This window comes from Heloderma suspectum, chromosome 1 (assembly GCF_057233095.1).
Source record: "Heloderma suspectum isolate Gila_16-S chromosome 1, 16-S_ref, whole genome shotgun sequence".
Lineage (NCBI taxonomy): Eukaryota > Metazoa > Chordata > Lepidosauria > Squamata > Helodermatidae > Heloderma > Heloderma suspectum.
Genome location: NC_139458.1, coordinates 436,680,279 through 436,700,070, shown reverse-complemented (window position 1 = coordinate 436,700,070; position 19,792 = coordinate 436,680,279). Strand labels below are relative to the sequence as shown.

General features: G+C 50.6%; 1 protein-coding gene across 4 annotated transcripts in view; it reads right to left on the bottom strand.

Moving 5' to 3' along the window:
* Nucleotides 1–8,084, bottom strand: part of LOC146360360 (uncharacterized) — a 55,952-nt gene extending 47,868 nt beyond the window's left edge. Inside the window, exons 1-4 of one of the 4 annotated variants that reach the window (XM_084829498.1) lie at nt 7,511–8,084; nt 6,547–6,596; nt 5,812–5,978; nt 3,921–4,029 (exon numbers count right to left, since the gene is read on the bottom strand). The gene's annotated coding sequence lies outside the window, so the exon portion shown is untranslated. Of the gene's footprint in view, nt 1–3,920; nt 4,030–5,811; nt 5,979–6,546; nt 6,597–6,617 lie in introns of all 4 variants that reach the window. The other 3 variants (XM_084829496.1, XM_084829497.1, XM_084829499.1) reach the window with 3 other exon arrangements.
* Between the last annotated feature and the right edge of the window lie 11,708 nt (nt 8,085–19,792).

Below are 19,792 nucleotides of genomic sequence, written 5' to 3'. Positions count from 1 at the left end.
TTGAAACCGTCCCACTGACATCGGAGCCACCAGCCTGCACTGACAGGCATAGGCCTAAGGCCATGCTGGCTAGGAATGATGGGCATTCCTGGATGACACCAGGCTGGGGAAGGCTGCGGTTCTCATTGATTCCACAACCACCTTTCCTGCACTGGATTCAGAAGTAAAGGAGGCATTTGTTCTTTTGGCCAAAGGTGTCCGAGGAAAGCATTAATGGTGATTCAAAATGAGCACCAGCAGCTGCTGCCTGTGCACTGGGAGGCAGAGCGCTCCGCGGAGCCCTTGGGCCCGTGCACGTACGATGGGGCAAGTGGCACCCCCAGCAACTCACAAGAACAAAGACTGGTTACGCCACCTTCTCCCCAAAAGGCCTCCACACAAGGCAAAGTCATTTACCAGGGACAGGCAACGCACACTGTGAGCATCCCAGCAAAAGAGAAAGGCTGGAAAGTGGAGGTCAGCAGGAAGCTGCTGCACTCATTTCATACACATGGGCCGGCACGGTTGGTCCACTGCTGAGGCCCCACACCCAAGCAGGGCCCACTGAGCTCCCTGGAGTTGCTCCCCCACTCCACCCTCGCAAGGCTCACCTGCCTCTTGCTCTGGGGCAAACGACGACGGTGGTGAGAAGGGGAACCAGCAGATGCCGTTGCCTACGGCTCTCTGCCAGTCCAGCAAGGAAGCCGTGGCCAGCATGAGAAAGGGGGGCAGCAGCACGAACAACGGTGGTGAGATGGCAGACTCCCCGAGGGAGGGACACAAAGGGCGCCTGGCCCAAGGGGCCTCCGAACACGGGGCAAACACTGCTCGTGTGCGCAAATGCCCATCCCACCATCCTCAGACCCAGACTCCTGCCAAGTGCCCCTTCCGGGCGGGGGGGGGGAGTGTGAACATGACCAAATGAAAGAACGGGGATGCTGTGACTGCCTCAGTCCAAAAGGCAGAAAACGCCTCCGGCAGGACGTCCCACAGTTCTGCACCTGGGTTTAGGGGACAGAAAGTAGGGCCTGGCACCCGTCTCTTGAGAAACTAACAGCTAGAAGGCACCCCGTCTCCCAGGAAAGAAGTGACTGAATACTCTGGCCGGCTGGTTGTTTATTTTTCTTTAAAGGTGAGAGGAGATAAGGGAAACGACTGCTGAAGATACAACAGAAGCAAAGAGGCGCAGACGCAACACACGGAGGCAAGCAGCATTGCTCGGAGATTGCCCTCACTTTTTTTTTAGAGGCCTTTATTCCTCCAAACGCCCCATGCCAGAAAGGAGCACAACAACACAGAGACCCACCAGGAAGAAGCTGCCGGAGTCACCCAAGTGGCGTCTGCTGCAGACGACAAACAGGACAATCCGGTTTGGGTGAGCCAGAGGGAGCAGCGTCTGATTCCCAGCCAAATAGCCTTGGCGTGTTGACTGTCCCGCCCAGTTCTGGCTGGCTGAGGAGCAAGCTGCACTTTAAACCGAAAGGAAGGTGCAAGAAAGGAAAAGAGGAATCGAGTGGCAGGCTGTGGCAACGAAGCGGTCGGTTAGATTTCTGGCTGGCTGTAGCTCAGCAGCAAAGCACACATTTTGTGTGCGAAAGGTCCCGTGTTCAGTATCTAGTCATCTCCAGGTGGAGCTGGGGGTGGGGTGGGGTGGGGGCGGCAGGGACCTTGCCTGAAACCATGGAGAACCACAGCCAGCTGGTGAGGAGCAGCTTCCCCACCCCCCGAGATGACTTGGCCTGCAATGCCCAGAATTCCCAGCCAGCATGGGGAGAGGCATCCTGCCCCTCCCAGGCAGGGAGAGCAGAGAGCTTTGACAGCACGGATCTAGCTGGGGCCCTTTCGTGGGTGTGTCTGTGTATGATTGAGGGGGGGTGTATGTGAGAGAGAAAGTGTGAGAGGAAGGATGGCTGGCTGGATGGGGGGGTGAATGGAGAGAGACAGAGTGTGTGTGTGTGTGTGTGTGTGTGTGTGAGAGAGAGAGAGGGAGAGGGAGAGAGGCGCAGGGGCAAGTGAGGTGTGTGTGTCTGTGTGTGTGGGAGAGAGACAGAGAAGAGGCTGGTAGTGATGTTCTTGAGGAGGAAAGAGAGCGAGGTGGTTCTGCCCCATCACTGTTGGCATGTGACCCCCAAGAGATGACCCGTCGAGGAATGACTGGTAAAAAGTTCCCCGCTCCTGATTTAAAACAATCTCACATCCCAGGATGAAAGACAGGAGTGTCAAGATCCCCTGGAATCACCCCTACTGTGATTTAGCTGCCTCGAGTACTAATTTTAGTGGAAAGGGGGGATATAAATATAATGCATGAATTTAGGGATGCAGGAAGCTTCCTCACACCAAATCAGATTGTTGGTCCGCCAGGCTCAGTGCTGGCTCAGTGCTGTCTCTACCGACTGGCAGCAAAGGGTCTCCAGCATTTCAGACGGGGATCTCTCCTAGAGGGGGCAGAGGCTGAACATGGGATCTTTGTCATGCAACGTATCTGCTCCACCACTGAGCTACAGCCCCACCCCACACGCTTCTCCTCGAGTGGGTGGACTGGCCAGAGGATGACGTGACCCCAGGGATTCTGCAAACAGGGGCACTGAAGCTCCTGCAGCCTGGGGGCCAAATTCAATGTCAGAGGAGCTCTCGGGGGCTGCCTTCCAACGGTGGCAGGAGCCAAAGGCAAAGGGGCAGGGCCAAAGAACACCCCAAACCCCAGCCTATTTTAACTTACAGCTCTTCCTGCCAGTAGCAAAGCCTCAGGAGAGGCATTTCGACCCTTTAGGGTGGGAGGAAATGGCACAAAGGCTGGGAAACCATCAACTGATCAGTGGTCGGGGGGAAGGGGGGACAGGAGAAGGGTGTGTGGCCATTTCGGAACCCTGGAGGGCTGGATTGGGGCCCCTTGGTCTGAGGTTTATTTATATATGGCATTTCTATACCGTTCTGCGCCCTTACTGTAAAAGGCTCCCAGCTACCTATTTTCGAAGCCCCAAAGAGGCCTAGCTGTGTAATTTGTCTTTTGGGAATTTGGCCCTCATCCACAGGGTGCATTCACCGAGCCTTCCTTCCTAGCTCCTAGGCCGCAACTGGGATCTCAAGCCCGGCCCAGCAGGACCCCACAATCCCACAGAGGTTATATTGAACATTCTGAAGAGACCCCTCTCCTCTGCCCTATCGCCACATGCGCAGCCAGGGCATAGCAAAGAGAGACAAAGGGGAGAGGAGGTGCCATTAGTTTGTCTAACAGGGCCGGGAGAGAAATCGCGAAGCAGCACACAGAGCTCCCCATTCCCTCCAACTACCTGTCTGATCACCGTGTGTCTCAGCTCTAGGCATCCAGCTAAGCATCCCACCGAACAGCTCAGCCTCGGCTGCCTTCCGGTACTGCCAGCACAGCTTTGCAGCCCTCAGGCGAGTGTCCTGGGCCATCCTACACCGCAGGCTCGGCACTTTGTCACTAAATCAACTTAGAAGTGGGACTCAGATTCAGAAGATGGGTTTCCAGGGTTCAGATAGGGTACTGTGGTTCGGGCAGGGTACCGTTTTGGGAGCAAGGTGCTGCATTATGATAAACATAGGCTCATTTCTTCCCACATCTAAGTGAATATTGAACTCACTGAGCGGTAGGAAGATTTATATTTTAAAGTTAACCTTTTGTTAATGGTTCAAGACATGGTTTGGCAAGGCGTGCTACCGGACCTCATGGAAATGGCATTGGGCCGACTTGCTGCTGCTCTATACGGCTGCATTCACACAAGCATTCACTGCACAAACTGCCCCTCTGTCCGGTACACCCACACATATCCCTGCTGGGATGATTCAGCTTAGCCAACTCTTCTCACCACCACCTCATGGTCAAAATGGAAGTGTTCCCAGCTTCACCATACCATCTGACACCCCAAAGCATGCAAAGCATCCCCACCCAACAGTCCTACCCAAGTAAAAAAAAATACCTTGGTCCTCTGGCCTGGACAAGAGGGGAGCTTCCAGATGGAGGGGTCTAGCGGCACCAGTCAGAAGGCATCATGCAGCTTTTCTGCCTGTTTCTCCTTAACGGATTCTCTGCAGTGAGAAAAAAAGATACAAGAGGTGGTAGTAAAAAATGTCGTAAAACCCTTGTCTGGAAGCACCCAACATGCCAGACTTCCCAACCAGATGCCTTTCAGACGTGTTGGACTACATGGCCATGCTGGCTGGGAGCGATGGGAACTGTAGTCCAAAACATCTGGAAGGCACCCGGATGGGGAAGGCTGCAATATGTCATGCTAGCTGGGAATGAACAGAGTTGTAGCCCAACACATCTGGCAGACGCCAGGTTGGGGAAGCTTGCAACATCTCCTGATACAGCCACCTCTGTAGCCAGTGTTTCAGGGGTGCAGAGCCTCTTTCAGCCTGAGCGTGAGCCAAATTCCATTTCGGAGACGCTCTTGGGGGCCGCATTCCAGTGGTGGGCAATGCAATACCAAAAAAATGCAGCACATTTTAGCACAAGGCTCTAATTGCCAGCTCTGCAACTCTGGTCCAACTTACACCAAGGCAAATCGGTTCGTCATTAAGGTAGGTGCCACAAGCCACTTTGGTGTTTTTGCTGCAACAGACGAACGCGGCTGCTACCCCTCTGGACATTTCTACACGTCTGTTGCTAAATCCAGGTGGATTATGTGCATTCGAGTGTTTATGCGTCGTTAGCGTCAAAAACAAAGAACTCCAGCATCAGCATTTGACACCCTCACGCAGCTACCAGAGCCCCGACAGGGCTCACCCCTGCATCGATGCCTTCCCTGGACGCCCCACCGAACCAGGCAGCGAAGTCTGAGCCGCCATTTAAATTTTCCACACCGCCCCCCACTTAGCATAGCTCCAAGGCATTGTGGGAAATAAAAATGGCAGTTCAGACTCAGCTGCCCACCACTGATTTCAACACCAGTGCTGCTGCCAGGAAACTCTACCAAGCCCACTGGCATAGGAGGGGGCCCACCAAAGGGAACTCTGCTGAGGGCCCCCTCACCCCTAAACCCAGCCTTGGCATTACAAGCTCTTTAGTTAAATAAGAACAGCTACGTTAAGTCCAGAAGCTTTAATCATTCCCTCTATTTCCCATGTACTTCGGGTGAGTGCCGATGTTTATGTAGCCAAAACAGCACCACCCATGCACAAGATGGAGATCTCACCATGCTCAGGGATTTCCAGGGGTATGCATGAGTGTCCCCCCACCTCTGTTATTTTAAAAACCCAACAACTGTGCATACATGTGCTTGCATGGGATGGGGGCACAAGGGGAGTGGGGGCAGAAGAAGAATGGATCGGAGGGGAAGGGAAGGGAGCAGTGAGCGCTAACAACAAACCCAATCTATGCTGGCAAGGGCTCACAAGCATCCCTTCTCAGGTGAGGAGGCTGCCAGAGCTCCCCAAATCTAGGTCTTGCTTTGGTCATTCCCATTGTGGGAGCTCAATATGGGTAAAATCTAACATACGTCCTCCTTAGAGTAGACCCATTGAAATGAATGGAACTTAACTTAGTCATGACTAACTTAACTCCCATTCATGTCAATGGGTCTGCTCTAAGTAGGGCTTATGTTGGATTCTACCCTATGGTTCTACTCAGTGGTGAAAGAAAATGCTATGGTTGGCGCCTTTTGATCCTGGCAGCCTTGCTTCGCCTGTGCCTTGAACATAAAATGTTAGCGTGAAGCTTTCTACATCTGCTGTTATTTTCCATGAGTCCACAAGATATGGTGAGCAATACAAAGCTGGCAACCTCTCTCACTGGCCCTTCTCCCATCCACGGCTTTCACAGAAACCTATTGCCCTGAGATGTTGCAAGGGAATGTTCCCACTCTTTACCTTGTCACTTGTCTCCAAGCCAGGAAAAGCTTCTCCTGCTGCTCACTGTCAGGCTACTCTGAACGGCACAAGAGCAAGGCCAGTCAAAATAGATGGCAATCCTAACTGGATCTGTGTATTTGGAAGGAGCTCAGAAGGAAAAGACTCCCACAGCAGTCCCGATAACTCTTAAAAGGAAATGCAAAACAGATTATTACCCCAGGGTTTCACCCCAGAGGCTGGAGTGACATAACCTCTTTACTCCAGGAAGAAAGGTGTCCCAGCATCTGAACATCAGGCAAAAGATCATAGGTGCAGGTTTGTCCGTGCGTGTCTGCTCATACATATGCATGCATGCGCACGTGCGCGCACACACACTCAAAGTTTAACTTGCAATTTTAAGCTAGGCGAACAAAGGGTTTCATAGCATTTATTTATTTCATTTATATTCCAGCTTTCTGCCAAAAAAAATGGCACTCAAGGGGGCTAACAGTAAAACTCAGATTAAAAACAAAATCTTAATGAAGATGTAATGTGCTTTAAATTGTTTCAATGTTATTAGTGTGTTAATGTTTTTCTATCACATTTTTATTATGTTCTACTTTGGGTTTTAATTTGTGTAAACCGCTCAGAGAGCTTTGGCTACTGGATGGTACAGAAATGAAATAAATGGATGGATGGATGGATGGATGGATGAATAACATAAAACACAACAAAAAAGAAACAGACAGCACCCAAGAAATGAACAGCACTGACCAGCTGAGACACCCTTCAGCAACAGGTCCCCCGATATGCCAAAGGCCTGCCTGGAAAAAAACACGTTTTACCTGGGAACAGCCACAGAAAAAGCCTCCACTTGCGTCCCCACCAAATGCGCCTCGGATGGGAGGAGACGAGGAGCCAAGCCAGGTAGCCCCTTCTGTGGTCACTTCGCCATAGTCAGTAGCCACTTCTTGCATCGACTAGGTCTTCACGAGCTGCAAATCACGCCCTGGTCGGGCGTTTTCACGCATTCCCATTCTAACGCAAGACCTGCTCGGCACGGGCCAGGCCTTCAGGCCACTCCAGGGTGGCCAGCGGCCACCAGTATCTCCCGGTGGGATTCCTGTGCCTTCCCCAGGGGCACAACAGGCGGAAGTCCGACCCGCGGGGCTTCCCTGCTCACGAGAGGGCGCCGCAGTCAGGCCCGCGGGCCGCACGCGCTGGCTGGGGAGGCGGGGGGGCAAGGCAGCAGCCTTGGGCCGAGGGCGGGATGCCGCCGGAGCCGGAGCCCCGCCGAGCGCGGCCAGCGCCACTCGCGCCCAGAAGCGCGGCCACCGGCGGGGGCTTCGGGGGCCTTCCGCGGGCGCTGGGCAGCGTCCGTCGGGGGCGATCCCGCCAGACCGCTCGTCCGGCCCGCGCAGCGTCCCGCGCTCATTCGCAGCCGGGCCGCAGCGTCCGCGCGCGAGGCGAGGGAGAGGAGGAGGGCAGAGGAAAGGCGAGCAGCCCGGGGCGCTCCAGGCTCCGGGCGCCCCCGCTGGGCTCTCTGGGGAGAGCCCGCAGCCGCCGTGCCCGCGCGGCCTCGCCAGCCGCCCCGGCCGCCGCGCCGCGCCGCTGAGCGGAACGACAGGCGCCGGCAGCAGCCCGAAGGCGGGCGCCGAGGCGGGGCGGCCGGCCGGCGCGGGCAGGGCGGCAGCGACTCCTGGTTGCACCTACCCGAGCGGCCGCTCCAGGGCTCTACCTGCGGCCGCCTCAGGGCAGGCGCGGGGGGCCGAAGGCTGCTGCGGGCTCCGCGCTCTGGCCGGCAGGAGGCGGTGATGGCTCGGGGCCGCCCAGCGCTTCTTCCCGGCCGCGGGCACGCCACCTTCGGGCCCGGCCGGCTCCCGGGCGTGCCCCGTTTCAGAGGTCTGCGCAGACCAGGAACTGGGCACCGGGTCGCTGCTTCAGAAGGATCCGCAACCTCGGGTACGCAGACGCCGCCGCCCCCGCGGCAGGAAGCGAAGAGCATCTGAGGAGCCTCTTGCTGAGGGTGACGGTGGGGAGCGCCAAAGCTGGTCTGAACCTCAGCATTAAGAGACGACGATCCTGGCGTCTGGCCCCATCGCTCGCTGGCATATGGAAGGGGAAGACATGGAAGCAGTGACAGGTTTTACTTCCTTGGGCTCCACGATCACCGCAGACGGTGGCCGTAGCCATGAGATTAAAAGACGCCTGCTCCTGGGGAGCAACAACAACAACGCAGCTTCTGCATCATGTAGTGATCTCTCTCTCTCTCTCTCTCTCTCTCTCTCTCTCTCACACACACACACACACACACACACACGTACGTTCTGTTTGCATTCTCAGAAAGAGGCGTGGGGGGGGGGAGATGGCTGTGATGCTTTTAAATCATATGCACAAGGGAGCAGAGCATAAGAGCCAATATAAGGAGCTGGCAGCAATAATAGACACACAGAAGACAATTTAGACTTCTCGGACACTTTTAATGAATCTCTGCAAAATGCAATGTTTTTATGTTTAATTGCTACTAATAATGCTGGGCATGCTCCAGGTGAAGGTAAGCACTCGGAAGCCCTCCTGATTTCAGTGGAAGAGTTAAAGAGATGCTTAAGGATTAATATCCACTTACCTGGGAGTAAGCCCCACAGAACCCAATGAGACTTACTTCTGAGTAGACACACATAGGCTTGCACTGTAAATCGCCCTGTTGACATCACCAGGGCTCCAAAGGTTCATCTCTATTATTCCCCAAGTCTGGGTTGCAGAGATCAACAGGTGACGGTGCTGCAAAAAGCTTCACCTGCTGGTTTCTGCAGATCACAGGAACAGGTCAGGCCACACTTTTCTGGTCAATTGGCAACCTTAGTAATAAACGGAAGTGTAATTATCTGGCTGCCACCAACAGTTGAGAAGTGGACTCAGCAACTGGTGGTCAGTTAGCTGAGATAGATTTTGCCCCAGTAAAGTAGACTCTGTAACCTTAAGATTTTAAAGTAGACTCTGTAACCTTAGATTTTGCCCCAGTAAAGTAGACTTAGTAACCTTAAGGGAAGATACTTCATTCCCCCACTCCTATTTAAATGTCATTATAATACAGTACAATAAAGTAGAACAGCCAATTTCATACCTTTCCTGAGTAATAGCAACACATCCCATATTTCTGCATCTTAGATCCTCCTTCTCTCTTAACCTACAACCAATGTCACCAGTCCACCACATCTGGATCTGTTTAGGGCTGGGAGACTTTCCGCAGTGGACAATCAACCTCTTGGCTGCCAGTGTGGTTAGCGTTTGGCCAGGGAGACGTGAGTTCAAATCTCTACTCAGCCATAAAACTGTCTGAGTGACCTTAACGTACCCTACCTTGCAGGGCTGATGTGAGGATAAAGCAGGGTAACTCCCATCCAGAGCTAGCGCCAGGTTTGAGGGGTACCTTGGCAAAATGTACCTTGGCCCCCCTCCTACCTCAGTGGATCCTGGCAGCAACAGGCAGGGTGACTGGGAGCTGACATTTTGTTTTCCCATAATGCCCTGGAGTTATGTATATTGGGCTGGGGGAGTGAAAATGGCAGCTTCCAGAGCCAGCAATTTGTTAAGGGGTTGGGGGGCTGCCAGATGCTTATGCCTGCCCTGCCCCCATTTATGTATGGAACTTGGGCCCCTGGGAGAGAGGGTGGAAAGCAAATATGATGCATGATGCACCATTTTTTAAAAGCCTTCAAAACTCAGCACGTAAACTTAATGGATTAATGGGTCAGGCAACTACAAAGAGCATAGCTAAACTATGGAATCTGCTACGGCAAGATGCAGTGATGGCCACCCATTTGGATGGCCTTAAAAGGGGGTTGGACACAGTCCTGGAGAAGTCTTTCAATGGCTACCTGTCCTGATGGCTATATATTTCAGTTTCAGAAGTAGTATGTCTCTGTATGCCAAGTGTTGGGGAACATGGGCGGCAGGGTGCTGCTGCACTCATGTCCTCCTTGGAGGCTTCTCACAGGCAGTTGGCGGGCCTCTGTGTGAGCAGAACGCTGGACTAGATGGGCCCTGGGTCTGATCTGGCAGGGCTCCTCTTGCTAGTTGCTGCGCGAGATGTCCTGCCTCCTGAGGCAAGAGGGTGCCTGCTGTCACACACCCCAACTGCTCCTCAACCTGGCCCCCATGGCCACTGCACCCTCCCCCCAAATGAGAGATTGGGCAGGCGGCCTCTCTGGAGAGACGCCCTGGCCCGCACACCGCTCTTAGGGGTCCTGCCTCATGGTGAGGCACTGTGAGGTCGCCCGGTGCAAGCATTCTCCAGGCCACCTCACAATGCCTCGCTTTGAGGAAGGACCCCGCAGAGCGTGGCGTTTGGGCCGGGGCAGCTCTCTGGAGAGGCTGCCTGTCTGATCTCTTGCTCTGGAAAGTCCTCAGAGTGAGAGATTAGGTCAGTGTTCAGGCAGCCTCTCCAGAGGGCCCCCCATCTCTCTCCCTGAGGACTCTTCCGAAGTGGGAGACTGGGTGGGGGCCTCTCCGGGGAGGCTGCTCACCTGATCCCTTGCTCCAGGGGCATCCTTGGCTGCTCTCCTGCTGTGGCCTTTTGCCTGCACAGGAGTGCACCCTTAATTGGTTAGAACAAACCTTTAATGAGGTGACAGTCCAGACCTCCTCCTGGCCAGTTTCCCAGGTAATACATCGGAAGGCGCGCATTGTCTGGTAGTCAGCATGTTCTGGTGGGAATGAGTTTGCACTTGTGCAATGTTTGCAGGTGGCGAAGCAACATGCACAGTTCTACAGCCAAAAACAGACAGTAAGCAGTTTCATGTACTTTGTAAATAGCACAAGGGATGAGAACAGTCATGCTCATAACTTTATTACATGAATGCACAGTCACCACACCCATGAAACTCTCAGACACAGAAAGACTGGAATGGGAAACCCCCAGAACCTGATGCCCAGGAATACAGAAAGCAGGGATCCTGTCCCTTTACGTGCTGGGCAGGGGGGTGGGAAGTTAACAGATGCAGTTCATCATGCAGGAGTTGCAGAAGTTGTCCCAGCTAAAATTCCCCCTATTAAAGGTACAGAAGCCCTGGGGGTCATTGGCACTGGTCAACTACTTAAATATAAGACTGGCTGCCATTCCATTTCCAGGCCCGATTCAAAGTGCTGGTATTAACATTCAAAGCCCTTAACGGCTTCGGGCCGGGTTACCTGAAGGATCGCCTCCTCCCATGTGTGCCTCCCGGACCTCAGCGGCCCTTCTCCGTGAGCCCCTGCCAAAGGAAGTGAGGCGGGTGGCTACTAGGAGGAGGGCTTCTTCTGCTGTGGCACCCCGGCTCTGGAATGAGCTCCCTGGTGAGGTTCGCCTGGCACCTACATTGTATTCTTTCCAGTACCAGGTGAAGACTTTTTATTTTCCCAGGCATTTTAGCATTTCAGCTTTCTAGACTTTTAGCTTTGCTGTTTTAAATCTGTATTTTAAACTCCTGCACTGCTGCTAGGTTTTATTGTGGTTGTATTGTTATATTGTGGTTTTAATGTTTAATATTTAAAATTTAATGTTTAATGTTTAATATTTTAAATTGTTTTATGGTGTGCTGTTTGGTTTTAATTTTTGTGAACCACCCAGAGAGCTTCGGCTACTGGGTGGCATAGAAATGAAATGAATAAATAAATAAATAAGATTCCAAAACCCATATTAGTATAATTCCTTTATTAGGCCAACCAAAGGAACACACAAAAAAGTGCAAGTTTTTTACTTGAGATCCCCAGATCTCTTCATCAGGCAAGATGTTATAAAAAGCAGGTGTGGGGGGAATAGTAGAGGGGGGGGGATCTGACTTGATGGTGAAATTATAGAATCTGCTTGTTTAGCGTTCCAAAATGGCCCGAGGAAGGAGGGGTCTTGTTGTTCAGTCGTTCAGTTATGTCCGACTCTTCATGACCCCATGGACCATAGCACGCCAGGCCTTCCTTTCCTTTGCTCTCTCCCAGAGTGTGCTCAAATCCATATTCATTGCATCGGTGATGCTATCCAGCCATCTCATCCTCTGCCATCCCCTTCTCCTTTTGCCTTCCATCTTTCCCAGCATCAGGGTCTTTTCCAGAGAGTTTTCTCTTCGCATTAGGTGGCCAAAATATTTGAGCTTCAGCATCAGTATCTGATCTTCCAGTGAGCACTCAGGGTTGATTTCCTTTAGGATGGACTGATTTGACCTCCTTGCAGTCCAGGGGACTCGTAAGAGTTTTCTCCAGCACCACAGTTCAAAAGCATCGATTCTTCGGTGCTCAGCCTTCCTTATAGTCCAGCTCTCACAGCCATACGTTGCTATTGGGAAAACCATAGCTTTGATTAGACGGACCTTTGTCAGCAAGGTGATGTCTCTGCTTCTTACTATGCTGTCTAGGTTTGCCATAGCTTTCCTCCCAAGGAGCAAGCATCTTTTAATTTCATGGCTACAGTCACCATCTGCGGTGATCTTGGAGCCCAAGAAAATAAAATCTGTCACTGCTTCCATTTCTTCCCCTTCTATATGCCAGGAAGTGATGGGGCCAGATGCCATGATCTTCGTTTTTTTAATGTTGAGTTTCAAACCAGCTTTTGCACTCTCCACTTTCACCCTCAACAAGAGGTTCTTTAGATCCTCTTCGCTTTCTGCCATTAGGGTGGTATCATCTGCGTATCTGAGGTTGTTGATAATTCTCCCCGCAATCTTAATTCCGACCTGTGATTCATCCAACCCAGCGTTTCTCATGATGTACTCTGCATATAAGTTAAATAAACAGGGCAGCAATACAAAGCCTTGTCATACTCCCTTCCCAATTTTGAACCAATCGGTTGTTCCATGTCTGGTTCTTACTGTTGCTTCTTGACCGTCATACAGGTTTCTCAGGAGACAGGTAAGGTGGTCTGGTACTCCCATCTCTTTAAGAATTTGCCAGAGTTTGTTGTGATCCACACAATCAAAGGCTTTAGCATAGTCAGTGAAGCAGAAATAGACGTTTTTCTGGAATTCTCTGGCTTTCTCCATGATCCAGCGAATGTTGGTGATTTGACCTCTAGTTCCTCTGCCTCTTCGAAACCCAGCTTGTACTTCCGGTAGTTCTCAGTTCACATACTGCTGAAGCCTAGCTTGTAGGATTTTGAGCATCACCTTGCTGGCATGTGAAATGAGCGCAATTGTGCGGTAGTTTGAACACTCTTTGGCGTTGCCCTTCTTTGGAATTGGAATGTAAACTGACCTTTTCCAGTCTTGTGGCCACTGTTGAGTGTTCCAAATTTGTTGGCATATTGAGTGCAGCACTTTAACAGCATCATCTTTTAGGATCTTAAATAGCTCAGCTGGAATACTGTCATCTCCGCTAGCTTTGTTGTTAGTAATGCTTCCTAAGGCCCACTTGACTTCACTCTCGAGGATGTCCGGCTCAAGTTCAGTGACCGCACTCTCATGGCTATCAGGGACATTCAGATCTTTCCTGTATAGTTCTTCTGTGTATTCTTTCCACCTCTTCTTAATCTCATCTGCTTCTGTTAGGTCCCTGCCTTCTTTGTCCTTTATCATGCCCGTCTTTGCACAAAACGTTCCCTTGAGATCTCCAATTTTCTTGAAGAGATCTCTAGTCTTTCCCATTCTGTTGTTTTCCTCCATTTCTTTGCATTGTTCATTTAAGAAGGCCTTCTTGTCTCTCCTTGCTATTCTCTGGAACTCTGCATTCAGTTGGATATATCTTCCCCTTTCTCCCTTGCTTTTCGCTTCCCTTCTTTCCTCAGCTACTTATAAAGCCTCATCAGACAGCCACTTGGCTTTCTAGCATTTCTTTTTCTTTGGGATGGATTGAGTTGCTGCCTCCTGAACAATGTTACGGACCTCCATCTATAGTTCCTCAGGCACTCTGTCTATCAGGTCTAATCCCTGAAATCTATTCCTCACCTCCACCGTATATTCATAAGGGATATGATTTAGGTCTTACCTGAATGCTTTAATGGTTTTCCCTACGTTCTTCAATTTAAGCTGAAATTTTGCAACAAGAAGCTCATGATCTGAGCCACAGTCAGCTCCAGGTCTTATTTTTTCTGACTGTTTAGAGCTTCTCCCTCTTTGGTTGCAAAGGAGATAATCAATCTGATTTTGATATTGACCATCTGGTGATGTCCATGTGTACAGTCGCCTCTTGTGCTGTTGGAAAAGCGTGTTTGCTATGATCAGCATGTTCTCTTGGCAAAACTCTATTAGCCTTTGTCCTGCTTCATTTTGTACACCAAGCTATGCTTGCCTGTTATCCCAGTGATTTCTTGACTTCCTACTTTAGCATTCCAATCCCCTATGATGAAGAGGACACCTTTCCTTGGTGTTAGTTCTAGAAGGTGTTGTAGGTCTTCATAGAACCGATCAACCTCAGCTTCTTCGGCCTCAGTGGTTGGGGCATAGACTTGAATTACTGTGATGTTGAATGGTTTGCCTTGGATTCGTACTGAGATCATTCTATCAGTACAAATCCAAGGTGTTTTTGAGATTGTACCCCAGTACTGCTTTTCTCACCCTTTTGTTGACTATGAGTGCTACTCCATTTCTTCTAAGGGATTCTTGCCCACAGTAGTAGATATAATGGTCACCTGAATTAAATTCGCCCATGCTTGTCCATTTTAGTTCGCTGATTCCCAAGATGTCGATGTTCAATCTTGCCATCTCATGTTTGACCACCTCCAGCTTACCTTGATTCATTGATCTTACATTCCAGGTTCCTAAACAATATTGTTCTTTACAGCATCGGACTTTCTTTTCACCACCAGACACATCCACAGCTGAGGGTCCTTTCAGCTTTGACCTAGGGATGGCGGAGAATTTCTCACCAAATCTTCGGGGGGCTGTTTGCAACGCAAATCTTCGCTATTTGCGTTGCCCTTATTTTCGCCGTAGTCTACGTAAATCTTTACGTAGACTAGACGTGCCAAAATAAGGAACGCAAATGGCGGCGCCCATGGGCCGCCGCCATTTGCGTATGCACTTTTTTTTTTTCAAAGTAACCCGTGATAGGCTACGTGATGATTTACGTAGCCTATCACGGCTGACTTTGGAAATCTAGCCGTGCTAGGCTACGTAAATCGTTACGTAGCCTATCACGGGGTCTTTTTTTTTTTTTTTACTTTTTGTTTCGCGGCCGGGGAGACGGGGCGCTTCTCCCTGGCCTGAATTTCGGCCGGGCGAGGCGGGAAGCCTCCCCCCCGGCCTGAATTTCGGCCGGGCGAGGCGGGAAGCCTCCCCCCCTTCGCCTGAACTTCAGGGGGAAAAGCGAAGCGCCTCCCCCCCACCGCGAAGCCAAGCTGCGAAAAGGTAAGTGACTTTCGTACATCCCTACTTTGGCCCAGCCGCTTCACTCTTTCTGGCACTATTTGGAAATTCCCTCTGCTCTTCCCCAGTAGTATATTGGACACCTTCCGACCTGAGGGGCTCATCTTCCAGCGTCATCTCTTTTAGCCTTGTGATACGTTCCATGGGGTTTTCTTGGCAAGAATACTGGAGTGGGTTGCCATTTCCTTCTCCAGTGGACCACATTTTGTCAGAACTCTCCGCCATGATTTGTCCGTCTTGGGTGGCCCTGCACGGCATAGCTTATGGCTCCACTGGGTTACGCAAGCCCGTTCGCCACAACAAGGCAGTGATCCATGAAGGGGAGGAGGGGTCTGCAGACATTCAAATTAGGCTCAGCAAGTCATGTGATGGTTACAGGTTACCTGCAGCTGCCCCTAGCTAAGGATGTCAGAGAAATCTGCAGTGGATTCAAATTAGTTCGGTTTTCTATGAATCCGACCTGCGGATTCCACAGCAGACCAGTTTTTTCCACATCACACAGACTTATGGACCAGTTTTTCACTTTGGGGAGGGATTTGTACTAATTTGAATTAACACTAATGGGCACTTGTGCAAATAGTTAATTAATGCAAATGCACATTACTTAATGCAGGTTAGCACTTTGTGCAAGTGCGCATTAGCACTAATGTAAATTAGTCCAAGTAGAACAAAATTCTGGAAAAAATAAACCCTATTCCATCAGTAAGTAGCTGAGGGAATGAAAGACACTTGACAGTCCCTAAAACACAGATGGAACAGATTTAACAACATCTGTACATCCCTGCCCCTAAGGCCACTGGGAGCAAGAAAGAGAAGAACATAAGAAGAGCCCATCTTCTGGATCAGACCAAAAGCCCATCTGCCCTAGTGTCCTGTTTCCAACAGTGGCCAGCTGGATGCTTCTGAGAAGTATTTTGGTCGTATTACACTGGTTTTGTACCAGCTTTACTGGTTGCCTGTTTGTTTCCAGGCTCCATTCGTAGTACTGATTTTGACCTTTATAGCCGCTGAGACCAGACTATGTTAAGAAGCACCAAACATATTGTTAATCTGTAGTCAGAAAACTCTTTCAGCATGGCTGGCCTCCCCACAGTTCAGCCACGCAGGTTAAGTCAGACTTTGCTGAGCTTCTAGGACTCTGCAATCATGCTGTGCAAATGTGGAAATGGGCCACGTAAACCAGCATCTGGAAAACCTTGGTTTACTGTTTTGCACAATACATGTTGTTAGACCTAAAGGATGTTATGGTAGCTGCTCTGCATTAAGTAGTTCGCCAGGAGCTTAAGACCATTTCCTTCATCTACATCTCCTTTCAGTTTCTTTGACGCTTGCTGAATGAAGTGGCAAGAGTGCACCTCCTCTTGTTTGCAATGTGGCTGCACAATATGATCAGTATAAGAATCCCCATGCCAACAAGATTGTGCATACTGCTATTCCATTCTTTTAGCACAAAAATCTGCTGTAGACATAGGGCAACAATTCTGCCATTACTTCATTAGCACTCTGTAATTAAAGTCACATGAAGCCATTTTTTAAAAGTTAAAAGCCACCACAGGACAAATGGAGATATAATAAAAATACATAAATATAAGCAAAACCCCAAGCTAAATCATATAGCTAGCTATCTGGTTATGGGCAGTAAATTACTGTACATTATTTAATTAAAAAGCAAGTGAATGAAAGAGAAAATGTCTTTTTTGCAGTATTCTTCACAATGGCAAGCATTTGCCATTTAGCAATTGTCCATTTATTTAATTATCTTACAACCACACATTCGATCTCATTTTTAAATATTAGACCAGAAGCCAGCGGTTAATTCCTTCAGAAGTTCAAGTCTACCCAGAAGCCTTGGCTTAAAATGCACCTTTGTACCTCCCATATTAAGATGTCCCCTCAGGTGTATGGGAACAAGATAAACATTGGCGAGTCTGGATACCCTATTGCAGCAAGCATAAAGTATTGCTTCCAGCAAGAGATGTGGCTCACTAACTTTTTTATAGCTCTACTTCTTCTTCCAAACAGTAATTTATCAAGGTTTTTTTCAATATCTGTAACAGTAAAAATTAAGGAGAAGAATTATAACTGAAATACAAGCAAGAATTTATTGTTTAAAAAGCAGAATCATCATCCCTTTGAGTGGTACAAAACTACTGGGAAGAAAAGGGACTTCTTGTTTATTTGTGTCCCTGTTTTGGACCTTTTCAGGATCACTGAAAACTCAGACTTCTGTTTTCATCCCAATAAACAGGAGGCGAGGGAACAAGACAAAAGTGAAAGTGGGGAGCAGGAGAGAGGGGTGGTCAGCCTTTGCATGTCAGCTGGGCAAGAAAGTAGATTAGGGGGTCACCGCAATTGTTGTTTGGGTGCAATAGCGTTGTAGTCCAAGGACTCCAGAAAGGTACTCCATGTGCCATTAAATTTGTGCAAGGTATTCTTCCATATCTACATATGTCACTTACTCTCAAGATGCAACTGCAGGAGTTCCACTACCCAGTCCTCGATGTTAGCTGGAAAGTAGGCTTTCTAAGCCTGTACAACCAGTTGCTTAGCAACAGCAAGTTAAAGCCAACCTGCATGCATCTTATTCAGGGCACCAGAATTACTTGTGATGTTGCAAGGGAAGATGCTGAGCCACAATGACCATCATAGGATGCCAGAAGGGCCAGAATCTAGCTTGGCACCAGGTGAACAAATGAGAATTCCCAGCCTGTAGCTCTGCCTTTAACAGCAATTTGATGTACAGACAGTGGCAGATGACAAGCTTTTACCTCCATACTTTGAAAAGCTTCAGCAGCTGATTTCTGAAACTCAGCCGCTGTTGAAGGCACAAACACAGGCCTGGTTGTCTTTTTCTAGTCACCTGATATGCGAGAGATGCAATGTGCATGATACAGCACTTCAAAACAAAGCAAATGACTGCTAGTAGCGCATCTGGCTGATAAGTTTATAGATATATGAACAGATTTTAAAACGTGAAATGTTTTGGTGTAAAACACCAGCTTCAATCACAAGTTTTTCTAGTCAGTTGGCAACTCTACCAGTGGCCCTTTACCACCTATGGAAAATGTCCCCTACAAGAAGCACAATATGGCAGAGCAGAGCTAATCATAAATCGTTGCACGGCATAGATTGCGAGAGGCACACCAGAAGTCTTTGTAACGTTGCAGGAGAGAATGCAACTTCACAGTTGTGGGATAAGAGGATGGGTCTTATAGATCAGAAACTGGTTAAAAACAGGAAGCAGAGAGCAGAAATAAATGGACAGTTCTCACAATGGAGGGATGTAAGCAGTGGGGTCCCTGAGGATCTGCATTGGGACCAGTCGTTTCTAACTTGTTCATAAGTGATCTGGAGCTAGAGATGTTGGAAGCAGCCTTATACTGAGTCAGACAATTGGCCTCTCTAGCCTAGTATCGTCGGCACTGACTGGCAGCAACAGCTTTCCAATCGTTTCAGGCAGGAATTTTCCAGCCCTACCTGGAAATGCCAGGGAATGAACTTGGGACCTTCTGCCTCCAAAGCATCTGTTCTACCACTGAACCACAGCCTTTCCCGTTTAGTGAGGTGGCCAAGTTTGCAGATGCATGCAGATTATTCAGAAGGCAAAACACCTTCACTGTATAGCAACGGTTCTCAACCTGTGAGTCGCGACCCCTTTGGGGGTCGAACGACCCTTTCACAGGGGTCGCCTAAGACCATCGGAAAACACATATTTCCGATGGTCTTAGGAACCGAGACACCGCTCCTCTATCCGTCTCCAGGCAGGTCCACCCACATGCAGATATGCTAGATCGAATCTAGCACCTTTGCGAGGCTCCGGGTGAGGGAGGCGAGAGAAGGGGAGGCGAAGAGGCTCCAGCGCCGACGGTGGCGGCTCCCCTTACGGGGGTGACTGGCTGGCGGGGTCCGGCGTGCTCCGCCCCGGGGAGGCCAGACCAGGAAGCGTGTGTGGCCAGCCGGGGGGCTGCTGAAGCGGTGGCGGCCTAAGCGGTAAGAGCGTGGGGAGAGAGCCATGCAGGGCTGGCGTGTCTGTGTCCGCTGCCTGCAAGGCTTGGCTAGGCCCGGCCACCCGCCGTGGGGTAGGCAAGGATGGCGTGTGGAGAAATTGGAGATGGCGGGAGGCAGAGCAGCCGAAGGGTCGCCGCTTATGGGTGGGCGGGGGAAGATCTCCATGATACGAGGGACAGCGGGAGGGAAGGCCGGTGTCCAGAGCTGCACGCCGAATTATTGGGGGATGTGGGGAGAGAAGGGAGCCGAGGCCTGGCTGCTGTGGGCAGAGGTTGGCCCCCGCAAGCCAGGAGGGTGAGGGGAGATGGGCCGCGATGGTCGCCGCGGGTCGTGAGGACGGTGTGTGAAGCCGAGGCCTGATGCTGTGGAGTGGGCTGGGTTGCGCTGTGGGGCGAGGAGGAGAACCCCTGCGTGGGTTCGGGGATCCCTGAGGTGGGGATGAAGGGCAGCTGCGAAGCACTCCGTGGGGGGCAGGCAGGCTGTGGGGTTGGGGCGCGGCACGCACAGGCCTGCCCCTGAGGAGTGGGCTGGGCTGTGGGGGTGTGTGAAGGGGGCATTTTTATATGGGCTAAGGGAGGCCTATAGGGTGTGTGGAAGAAGGGCGCAGTGCAAAAGCATATGGGGTGGGTCAGAAGGCTGGGCAAGGACCTGGAGGTCGTGGGCCGCAGAGGCTTGTCCTTATG